Here is a 14,039-nt window from a genome sequence, read left to right on the forward strand (position 1 = left end):
TCTCTCTCTCTCTCTCTCTCTCTCTCTCTCTCTCTCTCTCCCCCCTGTCTCTCCTATTTCATCTGACCCTGTTGCCTCCCTTTTTGTCCCTTGTAAGAACTTCTATGATTACATTGTGTTCACCCAGAACATCGGGATAATGTCACATCTCAAATTTTTAAATTTAATCACACCTGCAAAGCCTATTTGACCATGTAAGGTGATACGCTTACAGGTTCTGGAGATTAGGTGACCACACCATTTTTGTCATGAGTACCTGGCGGGAATTAAAATGCCCAGTCTGCAAGTACTCTCCATTTGGAACCCCCAGCTTTCTGGATTAATCCCATAAGTGGCAAAGTGACTTAAATAGGGGGATAAAAGAGGCGTCCTGTGCCTGCTGTCATGATCATCATTTGCATCTTTATAACTTTTGAGTTTCTGTGTATTTTGTTTTGTTTTGTTTTCTCCCTGTTGGGATAGTAGTCTTTCTTTACACAAAATAGAAGGTATTAGCTCATTCTCCTGTTACTTGTTATAAATGAGCCTTTTAACTGTAAAGAATTTGTGACACTCAGGTCTGGAGATTCTGGAAACTTCTTCTCCCTTTTTTAATAGTATAAAACAACTTTTTCAAAAGTTCTAGTTCTCTTTTAGACCTAATGAAACATTTTCCCTGGAATAATCTGTATTTATACATATCTCCTAAGTTTGCATAAAATCTCTAGTGTTTCATGGGAACCCTAAACTAAGTCTCCTTTGTCTTAGTACAGTAATGCCTGTTGCCAGGCAAACTGGAACCAGCCCTAACCATGACCATGAATACTCTGTTAACTCTGTTTTGTGTGACAACAGGACCCAAGAATGGTACTGCTACAGTGGTTTTAGTTGTACTTTAAACTTTTACCAATATGTGATGTTTTTGTTTTTATTTAAAACTTTCAAAATTATTTTAGATCCTGTACCTTTGGGCTTATGTTACTATTCATGATTATTTCATTTCATATATAGATAACATCATGAATACTTTCCCATTAAGAGTAAATATGCTTTGTAAAAATACTATTATTATAGTTATGAGTTATTTCTAAAGCAGAGTTTATAAAATTTCCCAAGCCCTTTATTATTAGTATCTTATGTAAATCACTTGGTGCTTGCATGCTGTCTTTAGTGACTCATTCATCAAATCAAGGTACTTGTTATAATGGTTAAATTCATTCATGGCAGGTGTGGTGGCTCACGCCTGTAATCCCAACACTTTGGGAGGCTGAGGCAGGAAGATTGCTTGAGCCCAGGAGTTTAAGACCAGCTTGTACAACATAGGGAGAGAGACTACTGTCTCTATAAAAAATAAATAAGCTGGGCATGCTGGCATGTGCCTATGGTCCCAGCTACTAGGGAGACTGAAGCTGGAGGATTGCTCGAGCCTGGGAGGTTGAGATTGCAGTGAGCTGTGATCACACCGCTACCCTCTAGCCTCAGTGACAGAGTAAGAGCCTGTCTCAAAAAAAATATTTACTGCATGCCTGCCCGCCCCAAGCATTGTCTAGTCTCTGGGATACCCCCTTTCTACCCCAATGTAATTTCTACTTACCCTTCAAAGCCAAACTGAAGTCATCTTATTACCATGAGCCCTTTCTACTATTCTGTCTCACATGAATCTTTTCAGAGGTTCTTCCCTGAGCCCCTGTGGAACTAATAATGAACACTACTCATTTTATCCATTAGCCACTCTTTAGGATTATTCTCTGCTTGTTTCATGTATCTTAATGTTTGTTTTCTCCCCAGCTAGACTGCCTGTGTAGGCAGGCTATGTTCAGTGAATATATGGTGGTTTGCTGATTGATTCAAAGTGAATCTGAGGAATACAATTCCTTTCTTTGAGATTAAGAGCATTGCCTAGTGCTGTTTCAGGGCTGTGAGGATGCAGGTGCAGTAGCTTGCAGCTGACTCTCAGGTTCAGCAAAGCATCATGAAGGAAAGTGACCATTGCCCTCTACTGGAGTTTAGCCGTCTGTCTTCCATAGACAGAAGCACCCTAACCCTCAAAGCTTTCACAGTTGGCTTTTTAAAAAGTTTGCAGGGCCCAGTTTCTGCAGCTTTTACTGCAGGAAGCATTACACAAGAGGACAAGGAGCAGATGCATCCTATGGAGTGCTTCAGAATAATTCCACTCCCAGCTCCTAACTGTCAGATGGTGAGATTTTTGGGAGAATATTTTCCATCTGAAGAAAGTAATTACTTATTGTTTAGTCTGAGCTTTTAGCCCACACTTCCCTTTCATGTGGTTTTTGCTTGAGAGTTCTTGGACCAAGGTTAGATTGAATGCTGAGCACTTTGGGCAGTGTAAAAATCAATGAATGAAAGAAAAAGGTATAAAGACCACAATTGCATTCATTCCTTTCTCTCTTTACTCTTTTTTATACTGAATCTCCTTACATTGAATTATATATAATATCAGTTTTAATTGACTGATTTTAGTTACAGCATTAAAGTGTAAACTTAACATAATGCTGTTGGTACTTCTGAAGACCATCTCTCATTTAACATTTTTATTGCGCATTCAGATATGTTGTAGCAAATGAATTGTAATGGTTTGAATTTATATCCTCTTCACCTTGTTTTTATACACACATCAAATAACATCTAATGTTTGACTTAACATGAATATTGCCTTATAATTGGAAAAAAGTTATATTGCTGTTTGCATAGTTATTTAAGATTTCTGGAGGACATTAAAGAGAAGAATTTTATGTTTTTTCTTTTTGGTAGACCTTGTTGTTCAATGTAAGTAGACTTAAGTGGACTTCATGTTTTCTTCCAGATGTAAAGAAAAGGTGCCCAAATTGGCAAGATGTTAAAAAAGATCATTAGGCCAGGCATAGTGGCTCATGCCTGTAATTCCAGCATTTTGGGAGGCCCGAGGCAGGATGATTGCTTGAGCCCAGGAATGCAAGACCAGCCTGGGCAAAAAAGAGAGACTGTCAAAAAAAAAAAAAAGATAAAAATAAAACTTATCATTAAACTGCAAACATTCAATATTTGTTGGTATATTTGTTAGCAAATGAGTGGCTTTGGTTTTGGATCTTATTGAGGGAACCAGGTTTCTCGCTGATCACTGGGTCATGTGAAATGGGACATTAATAGGATGGAGACTAGATTATGTGTGTGGGGAGGAGGGGGCCTGTCTTTTTTTTTTTTTTTGCAGTTTTTACCAGGCTTCCCAGCGTCCTTCCAGAATTTGTTCAGGGAATGTAGATGATTGGCTTTGGCAGAACATAACGTGAGTGGGAAAATGTGAGATTAATAAAAAAGCTCACATTCAGTACACTGGCTTTTTTACTTGCCTTCATTCATTAAACCATTGTTTCAGGTCCTCATCCCTTTTTTTGTGAGATGGATTCTCACTCTGTCATCCAGACTGGAGTGCAGTGGTGCAGTCTCAGCTTACTGCAATCTCTGCCTCCCTGCTTCAAGTGATTCTCCTGCCTCAGCTTCCCAAGTAGTAGAATTACAGGTACCTTCCACCATGCCTGGCAAATTTTCTTGTATTTTTAATAGAGACAGTTTTTTACCATGTTGGCCAGGCTGGTCGAGAATGCTTGGCTTCAAGTGATCTGGCCGCCTTGGCCTCCCAAAGTGCTGGAATTACAGGCGTGAGTCACCACTCCCGGCCCCCATCCCTTTGTTGATGCACAAAATTTCAAGTTAAGAGTTAATGCCCTGGGAGTTCATGCAACTTTTTGTTTGCTATAATGGAAATTGAGTGTGAGAATTCTTTTATGGTAGCAAAAATGCCTATACTCTATTCGTTGTAAAATATAATGCTCCGATCATGGTGTCTTTCCTGCTTCTTGAGCTCCAGTAACTGAACATTGAACTCAGTGTTCTGATTTATCTCTGTCTCACTTTCACACTGCTGTGAGTTTAGCGTTCTCGTGTCAGGCCCCTGTTGACTTCATTAGGGATGGCGCCACGTTTGAAAGGCTTAAGAAGAGACCTGGAGCCAGTGAACAAGACATAGGATTTTATTGTAGGGAACTTACATACAGGGAGAGTCTAGTGGCAGTAGGTTGGACAGGAGAGCATTATTTATTATATATATTGCATGCCTGTAAAAAGTGTACAATTTACATAATATTTAAAGCACCCTCTCTTGAACAATGGCAACCTTCATTTAATCCAAAACAAAGGGTACCATTCCCCTGAACATGCACATTCCATGGGTAGGCCAGGGGTTCAGATGTTCCACATAGGTAAGTAATGAATCTGTGGGATGGCCACGCCGAGATTCCTTAGCTCAGATTTCTGAAGACACATTCAGGTGTGTCCGCCTTACAGGGTCATTCTCAGGGTATACTTAAGTTACGATATTGATGTCAGGTGCATCTGCCATACAAGCTTCTACTTTTTTCAATTCCCAGATACCAGAGATGGTTGGAGGTAGGCTGCCCTTAGATATGAGACACATCCTCCAGTTTGCCAATGATACAAAATATTCTGGGGCCACCTTGAATATATAAAGTTTTAGAGATGAAACAATTGATATGTATACTAATAACATTAATATGTTTATTCAGACATAATGCTTTTCCTATTCACTTTCATGAAATAATTTATTCAAAGCCTGTATTTGCATCTTTGATATCATTTATTTGTCAGCGGAGCTACTTCAGAGTCATCTAGGACAGTGTGCCAGAGTGCCTTCTCTTCCCTCTCATCTAAATTGCATGGAGTTTAATGTGTTTGGTATCCATGTAAGAAGTTATTCGATAAATGTTAACCCAGGCCTTAGCTCTCTTTCCCTCTCTTTCAGACGTTTTTTTGTCCTTTATCTATAGGTGTATATTGAGGGTCTCCCACATGTAACTCTTTTCTGTCCTCCCTTTAAGAGGGATCTTTAAAAAGCTTGTTTACAGTGACATCTAATACAGTTATGAAGTCACCACCCTAGAGATAATGACTTCAGTATTTATTAAATTTCTTTGCTCCCTTAAAATAGCTATTTCCATCAGCTGACCTTCTTGAGCATCTCAAACTGGCATTGACTGAAGTTGTTTCAGATTTGAGTGTCTTCAAAGAATACTTCCTTTTTCTAAATAAAGTGTTTGAGAGAGTAGTCTATAAATAAGAGACTGTAATGATGTGAATATATGGCAGCCTCTCTTTTGGAAGGAAGAAAAAAACATATCTTCAGTTTATATGTGGCATAGCAGTTAACCAGAGGATTTTCTTTCTTTTTTTTTTTTTTTCTTTTCCTCATCTACTGGCCAAATTGTTTATTTCCTTGTTATACATTCCTATATATTTTTGATGGTAAAAAGAATAATGGCAAGGGCAAAACAATAGTGATTTCCTGGAATGTAGGAAATTTAAATAGGCTAATGATTATCACATGGTACTTTTAAACCCTAAATAATTAATATGTGCCAATACAATAATATGATGCCATCATAGCAAATAAAACTACAGGACTAATGAAAAAAAAAGTCCCAATTCCCCAACCAGTACAGAAAGAAAAATTAATCACATAGCTTACAAGATTGTCTTCAATCTTCATTTCTGCAATATAGAGCTAGCCCTTAATCTTAAATCTTAATTTGTGTTTAAAGTGGTGTCAAATAATGCAGTGATACAACATAGAACAATTAATATGAACATTTTGTTTTTAGAATCTGTTAAGTTTGGGAAGCGCAGATATAGAAGAATCTTACTGGAACATGGTCACAACTAATTCACCTCTCCTGAGGCCTCTTCTGCCTCTCTAGCAAGAGAAACACATCAGAAGAGGCTCAGGAGAGGAAGCAGGCTGTGGTAATAACAGCACTTGACATTTGTGTAGCTCTGTGATTTTCAAGGAACTTTTGTGAGCATTGTTTAATTCCATCTTCACAACAACTCTGAGATGTAGACTAGGGCATTAGAGGCATACCCTACTCTTCTGCCTCCTCTGTTTTCTTTTCAACATTTAAGAAAATGTTGCCCTGCCGGGCGTGGTGGCTCACACCTGTAATTCCAGCACTTTGGGAGGCCGAGGCGGGTGGATCACGAGGTCAAGAGATCAAGACCATCCTGGTCAACATGGTGAAACCCCGTCTCTACTAAAATTACAAAAAATTAGCTGGGCATGGTGGCGCGTGCCTGTAGTCTCAGCTACTCGGGAGGCTGAGGCAGGAGAATTGCCTGAACCCAGGAGGCGGAGGCTGCGATGAGCCGAGATTGCGCCATTGCACTCCAGCCTGGGTAACAAGAGTGAAACTCCGTCTCAAAAAAAAAAAAAAAAAAAAAAAAAAAAGAAAATGTTGCCCTAAAAGGTTAAGCAGACTGACTCAGGATACCTTGTAGAGCATGGAAAAACAGGCTGCTTCCCCAGGTGGAGGAAAAATCTTAGTACAGTTGTGCTCTCTGTGGTTCTTTTTTCTCCCCAATCCTCTCAAATCCTATTTCTCACTCCTGTTCCTTCTAGGGACATGACAAACAAGTTATGAATGTATTTTCAAGGTGATTATCCTAGAAATGCTTCCCATGGCTTGTTTCTTTTTGAAAAAGGGCAGTAAATTCTTATCCTTTCTATATTTTCCTCTTTGCATTTTTACTCTTGCCCAAAATAAGAATTTAGGTACGCTTAATGAACAAAGGAAATATCAATTCATTTTAAAATGAACATTGTCAGAGTATCCAACTGTGAGTGCTGGGGTTTATTATCTCGTCCTGAAAGACTTCTGAATTTCAGTAGGCTAGCGACTCCCGCACCGCTAAATCTTTTTAGATTAGAAAACATTGTTCTCAAGAGATAACTTCAGGAAAGAGATCATTTGCTGACATTCATTTGAGTTCTGTGTAACATTTATTTGAGACCTTTATGTTGCTTTTATAGCTGCTATATAGGTTATAGATTTAGTTTGAAGACCATCTATCCATCCTTCCAAGTTATAAAGTACCTACTTTATTAAGAATATTATCTTAAACTTCACATGTGGAACTTGGTTGACAGTCTTGGGTAAATTTAATTAAATGTCACAAATATTTATGGAATTCCAAATATAAAGAGGAAGTAGGGCTGGTGATGTAGAGATGAGCTCTTTGCCTTCAAGGAGGTTAACACCCTGGTAGTAAGCGTAAGACAAGAACAAAAATGAATGTAAGAAAGTCATCTTATTCCTTTTAAGAGAAGGAAAAAAATGCAAAAAGAGAAATATGAAGGAAGCCCTTGAAGGGTTCAAAGGAGGGAGTGTGCATGTCAGGTTGGGAAAAGCAGTATGATCTCCACAGTTTGGGATGGACCCTGGGGGAAGCGTGATATTTTGATGGTATCATATGGAAGAAAGGTCTTCCAGTGACAGAAACAGCATGAGCAAAGCATGGAAGTAGGAAAGTACAGGGTGTATTTGGGAAACCAGAACTCAGTTCTGATTGACAGGAAGAAAACGGAGTAGGTGGTTGTGAACATAGCACTTTCCAGAGAGTAATGAATATACCTGTGACCATTAGGTGAATTTTGACTTTCAGGGGAACTAAGGAGAAAACTCCTTTCCCTCAAAGATGTTTTGAAGGAGGGGAAGAAGGGAACTAGCTGACACATTGCTTCAGTTATGTCAAACTTGATTTGACAAAGAGATGTCTTTATTGTATCTTGACCTTTCTCCTTTTATCTCGAACCTTGCTATCAAGAACCCACTATGCAGGAGGGACACAGAAATCCCTCTGCACACCTCTTGCCCTCATTTCCTTCAGCCAACCCTCTGCTGTTCTTCAAACATATGCTTCTAGCTTCCTTACAGATTAATCTAGCAAGAATTTTAATACTTGATAATGCTTTAATGTGTGATTTGACCTAGTGATATTTGCATTTTTATAGCCAATAGTTCCATTTTTATAGCCAATAATTCCTTATCCAAGGTTTTTTTTTTTTTTTTTTTTGTCTCTAGTAGTATAATTTCCAGATACTGACAACATACTGGTGGGGATTCAGGACCAGAATGGGCTTTGAAGTCAGAATCACCTGGGGTAAAATCTGACCTCCCATCGATAAACTTAAGAGTCGTTTGACTGATGATATGGTTATGGTGATACAATGATGCTTACTTCCTTGGATTGTTATAGCATTTGTAACTTGCACACTGAAGGCCTTAATACATTCTGGTTTCCTTTCCCCTTCTTCCTTTCCTTTCTCTCCATAAACATTATAGGTGACAGTAGTGTCTCCTTAGTCATGGGTAAACTATCCAACTTATTTTGCAGTAAACTACCATACTTCTCTTAAAGCAAGAGGAAAATCTCTGAAAATTTATATTCTTGCCCCAGGTCATTTTCATATATCCTCTCAACCTACAAATGTTTCTGCAGTTCAACCCCTTGGCATCTCACTCACTCTGAAACCTAAAGGCACCTTGATAATATCTATCTTGCGTGTTTTCCTGAGTGGTGGTTATTTGTACATTTATTCCATCTCACTTCTTGACTGGAGGTTCTAGACTGTAAACGTTCCTTAAAGGCATCTTTTCATTTCCTGTGGTATCTAACACAATGCTTTTTACTTATTAAATCTTAGGATTGAATTAAATTGATCTAATAGTGCCTTGGTAATGGTCACATGTAAATGGTAGCCAAGTCTAGCTCCCACTTTTCTATGATATTGAGCAAAGTTAACCGCCACTCAATTACTATTTACCAATAAACTACAAAATGTTTTCAGTGCGTCTAGAAGTATTAGACCCTAACAGAATTCATGGATTGATGTCCACTACCTCTAAGAGCCAATACAAAATGATTACTGTGGAATGCAAAGCTTCTCTGTCAGTTTCCTCACACTCCCCACCACTGAGTACTTATTGCACTTCAGCCTACGCCCTGTGATTCAACCAGGCAAATTGGATAGATGTAAACCCTTTCACAAAAGTAGATAAAAATATACATTGTCAGCTGACATAACAGGTGGCTTTCTTTTACCACCTAGAATTCTGTAAAAAGTGTTGACACGGTCTCCCACATAAGGTCACAGCCTAATCTGGGAAACAGTTTTGAACCTACCCCTGTACAATTATGACTCTCAGTACAGCAGATGTTTCTCTCCCTGATGTTAATTCATGATTTAAATTAAACTTAATTTGCATTTATCAATAGTATTGCATGCTTATCTGCTGGTTGCTTGTGGACCCCTGCTTTCTGAAGACAAAGGCTAATGATGAATTCTGATTAAACAGTTTCTTAGCACTAGTATTCTCGTAGTCCAGCCATCTCATTTTGTAGAGGAGAATGTTGAACATTCTCAGGTAGACACCAGTTTCTTGGCCTTATTTTTTTTTTTATTTTTTTTGAGACAGTCTCACTCTGCCACCCAGGCTGGAGTGCAGTGGTGTGATCTCCACTCACTACAACTTCTGTCTCCTGGGTTCAAGCGATACTTCTGCCCCAGCCTCCTGAGTAGCTGGGACTATAGGCTTGTGCCACCATGCCTAGTTAATTTTTATAGTTTTAGTAGAGACAGGGTTTCACCATGTTGGCCAGGGCCATTCTTGAACTCCTGACCTCAGGTCATCCGCCTGCCCCAGCCTCCCATAGTGCTGAGATTACAGGTATGAACCACCATGCCCAGCCCTCTTGGCCTTATCTTGATACCCTTTAAAACACAAATGTTATTCATAGATCTTATGTTAGCATTCAATGTTGAGCTTGAAAATACAGAAGTAGAATATTTTTCAATGACTTCCAGAAAAGGAAACACAGATGAAGTAAAATTTATTGCCCTTTGAAACCACAAAAATCATAAATACCTTAAATGAAACATCAAGTCAGAAAGGTTAATTTAGACAGGGTTCTGAGAGGCAATCAGTATGCTATACACATATTTCAGCAATAATAGAAGAAGTGGGATTGCAGATAGCAAGGGTATTCCACAGTATAAGCATTGGGCAATTCTTTTTTCTTTTTCTCTCATTTAGAAAATATAAGGGAGTTGATTTTCAGTATTTTTTTCAGATCAGTTGATAAAAATCAATTTAGCAAAATTAAGTATTTAAAAATATAAAAAAGTATTTAAAAAATCTATGAGTGCAACTAAGATAAAGATACATGAGTTATTTGCCTGATATAGCACTTTCTCTATAATTCTAGTACCTTTGCTAAATGTATAAGTACTTAAATGATGTTGGCCCATTGATAGAAGCAATAGCTATGATTTAATCCAAGTCTTATAGCTTAATAAATTTTTTAAAATCACCCAGATCTACCTACCTGTGTGGATAGACTTTTTACAAAGGAATATGTAGTTAAATAACATTTTTGAGCACCCGGAATTCTGCAGTGTTAGTATAGAGAATTTAATAATGTAGATACATAGTTTGCTCCCAGGAAAAGAGAAGAATAATAAGTACCTATGCATGTAGAGTGGTCAGTGGGTATAAATGAGCTTGAATTCATTAATGTGATGATTTGACATCAAAAACAGGGAAAAATCTGATCTAGTGAAGTTCAGGATGGTGGTTATTTCTGTGTGCATAAAGGAATGGGGCTTGGGGTTTGACCTGGGCAGCCACTCTTTGGTTCTTGGACAGTATTTTATTCCTAGCCCCAGCCTCTCAGTCCTGAATAGATCACCATTCAAAAATACAGGTTCCTGTAGTGCCATAATTTCAAGGAAATTCTTTGGGGGCACCAATGAGTCTCCAGATCAGAATGAAACATGTTGCAGCGAATTTATTCCATGAACTTAATGTTTTGTGAAATGTATAGATGATCTACCTCTACATAGCTCAATTCATCCCATCTTCCACTTCAGTATCCCCATGTAGTGAGCCTGTAACAATGATCTTTCGTTCTATTGAAGGAGGAACAGAAGCTCTGAGTGACTGATTTCTTTAGTACTCAGTTGCTGCTCCTTGGGTTTGCCCTTTAAATATCCAGGTGATGTTTTATCACCATGATATTTTTGCTGAGTATCTTATTTTAAAAAAGGGAAGTGGAATGTGCCCCAAGGCCTCATTGGGGATGGGAAGAAGTGGGACTCTCCTTTCATATTTGAACATTTCCATTTCCAGCAGCCCCATGGAATCACCCTGAGAGACTTAAATGGCTACTTGTGTTACCTTGATAAATGAGGGATCTGAAAGAGCTGCTAGGTAACCCAATGAATATTTGCAACTTTTATGGGAAATAACTATAGAGAACGACTATCAATAGGTATGTAGGTAGATGAACATCTGGACATTGATTCTGAAACAGTTGAAAAATCAAAGGATGATTTAGCTTAATAGTGCCTTGATTTTATAAGAGATTTTAATGTTCACGATTAAACCAGCTGTGCCAGATTTCACTGAAGCCCATTTATTGGGCATTGGCTGTAGCCTTCCCAGCAGGCATTCCAGTGCTCTTTCAGCATCTTTCAGATGGGGCTACAGGTGTAGCTCAGCCTCTTGGAAGGTCCTGTTCTTTCACAGCTGCCAGTGGGAGACCTGATTGTAATTATAGTTTTCATGATGCAATGTATTTAAAAGCTAAAACTAGGCTGCAGTTGTTGGCCTAATGCCTGAAGAACCATGGCTCTTAGGAGCTTACAGAGTTTCCTGAGGAGTCGCTTGGTCCTGAAGCCAGGTTCGTTTAAGAAATGGAGTTAGACAGTTGAGCCTAGTTTGTGGGCTGATTATGTTCTTTCTAGTCGGTAGTCTGTATCCAAGTCTGTCTCTAGCTCTGAATCTCTTCATTTTATTGACCTAGAGCCTGAGTTCAGTAATGAAACTGTAAAAATTTTTGGTTTACTTCTGCAGTGGATCTATGGAGAACTGTTATTAGATAGGATTTGATATTAAAATGAAAACTTGTTAGAAGGAAAAATCTGTTTGAGGAAGTCATTCTCAATCTGTCAGAAAAGATGAAACAAAGATTTAAATATTTTTACTTTCCTTGGAGCCAACCTTAATTAAGATACACTTGATTTTAGTCCTTCTCCCTTAACCCTGTTTTCTGGCCAACTTGCAAGTTATAAGCAATTTCTGCTGTGGAACACAACTTTTGCAAGGGTCTTATTCTACATTGCCACAGGAAAGTATGTTCAAAAATATTTGTAGAGTGGGGTATGTGTGTGACAGAGACAGATTGAAGTAGTGCAGTTGTGTACATCGGTGTGTGTTTGAAGTGTGTATAGGTTAGGGGTTGGTAAACTAGGGTCAGTCAACCAAATTTGGCTAGCTGCCAGTTTTTGTATGACTTGTGAAATAAGAAGGGTGATGTAGTTTGGATCTGTGTCTCTAGCCAAATCTCATGTTGAAATGCAATTCTCAATGTTGGAGGTGGGGCATGGGGAGGTGAATGAATCATGGGGACAGTTTCTCATGGTTTAACATCATCCCTCCTTGGTACTGTCATCATGATAGTGAGTTCTCATGAGATTTGGTTGTTTAAAAGTGTGTGGCACCTACCCCCTCTCTCTTGCTCTAGCTTTGGCCCTGTAAGATGTGCCTGCTTCCCTTTCACCTTCTGCCCTGATAGTAAGTTTCTTGAGTTCTCCCCAGAAGCAGAACCCACTGTATTTCCTGCCCAGCCTGTAGAACAGTAAGCCAATCAAACATCTTTTCTTTATAAATTACCCAGTCTCACTTATTTCTTTATAGCATTGTGAGAATAGACTAATACAAAAAATTGGTACTGAGAGTGGAGTATTGATATAAAAATACCCAAAAATGTGGTAGCAGCCTTGGAACTGGATAAGGGGCTTTTCAGAAGAAGCCCTCCAAACTGTTTCAACATCTTCTGTTACCCAGTTTAACAAGTCTCAGGAAGATGAGGGAAAGTTTGGAACTTCTTAGAGATTTGTTGAATGGCTGTGACCCAACTCATAGTGATATGGACAGAGATGGCCAAACTGATGAGGTATCGGATGGGTGTGAGGAACTTACTGGGAACTGGAGCGAAGGTCATTTTTGTTATGCTTTAGCAAAGAACTTTGAGGCATTGTGCCCCTGCCCTGGGCATCTGTGAAACTTTGAACTTGAGAATGATGATTCAGGGAATCTTGCAGAAGAAATTTCTATGCAGCAAAGCATTCAAGATGTAGCCTGGCTGCTTCTAATATCCTGTGCTCATATGTGTGAGCAAAGAAATTATATCAAATGGGAACTTAACATAATATTTAAAAGGGAAGCAGAGCATAAAAGTTTGGAAAATTTGCAACCTGGTCCTGTGGTAGAAAAGAAAAGCCCATTTTCAGGGGAGGGATTCAAGCAGGCTGTAGAAATTTGCATAGATAAGAGGAGCCAAATGCTAATAGCCAAGACAATGGGGAGAAGGCCTCAAAGGCATTCATGGCACCCCCTCCCATTACAGACCCAGAGACCTAGGAGGGAAGAATGGTTTGCTGGGCTAGGCCCAGGACCCGACTGCCATTCACAGCGTTGGGACACTGCTCCCTACATCCCAGCTGCTCCAGTTCCAGCCATGGCTCAAAGGGGTCCAGGTACAGCTTGAGACACTGCTTCAGAGCTTCCAGTCAGGTGCCTTTGTGGCTTCCTCATGGTGTTAAGCCTGCCGGTACACAGAGTGTAAGATTTGAGGCTTGAGAGCCTCCCCCTAGATTTCAGAGGATGTATGGAAAAGCCTGGATGTCCAGGCAGATGCCTGCTGCAGGGACAGAGCCCTCATGGAGACCCTCTACTAGAGCAGCACAGAGGGCAAATGGGGGGTTGGACCCCCCACACACAGTTCTTACTGGGGCACTGCCTAGCATTGCTGTGAGAAGAGGGTCACTGTCCTCTAGACCCCAGAATGGTAGATCCACCAGCAACTTGGACCCTGCACCTGGAAAAGCTGCAGGTGCTCACTGCCAGCCCTTGAGAGCAACTATGGAGACTGAACCCTGCAAAGCCACAGGAGTGGAGCTGCCCAAGGAAGGCCTGGGCACCTCTTGCACCAGTGTGCCCTGGATATGAGGCATGGAGTCGAAGGAGATTATTTGAGAACTTCAAGATTCAGTGATTGCCCTGCTGGGTTTCAGACTTGCATGGGGCCTGTACCCCCTTTTTTTTTTTTTAGCTAATTTCTCCCTTTTGGAATGGGAGCATTTACCCAAT

At 39.6% G+C, this 14,039-nt stretch overlaps 1 protein-coding gene across 2 annotated transcripts in view; it reads left to right on the forward strand.

The window, feature by feature from the left end:
• CERS6 (ceramide synthase 6) overlaps nt 1-14,039 on the forward strand; it is a 324,290-nt gene that overhangs the window by 141,301 nt on the left and 168,950 nt on the right. The gene's annotated exons all lie outside the window — the stretch shown is intronic.

This window comes from Sapajus apella, unplaced genomic scaffold, assembly GCF_009761245.1.
Source record: "Sapajus apella isolate SASKATOON/1434 unplaced genomic scaffold, GSC_monkey_1.0 scaffold18, whole genome shotgun sequence".
Lineage (NCBI taxonomy): Eukaryota > Metazoa > Chordata > Mammalia > Primates > Cebidae > Sapajus > Sapajus apella.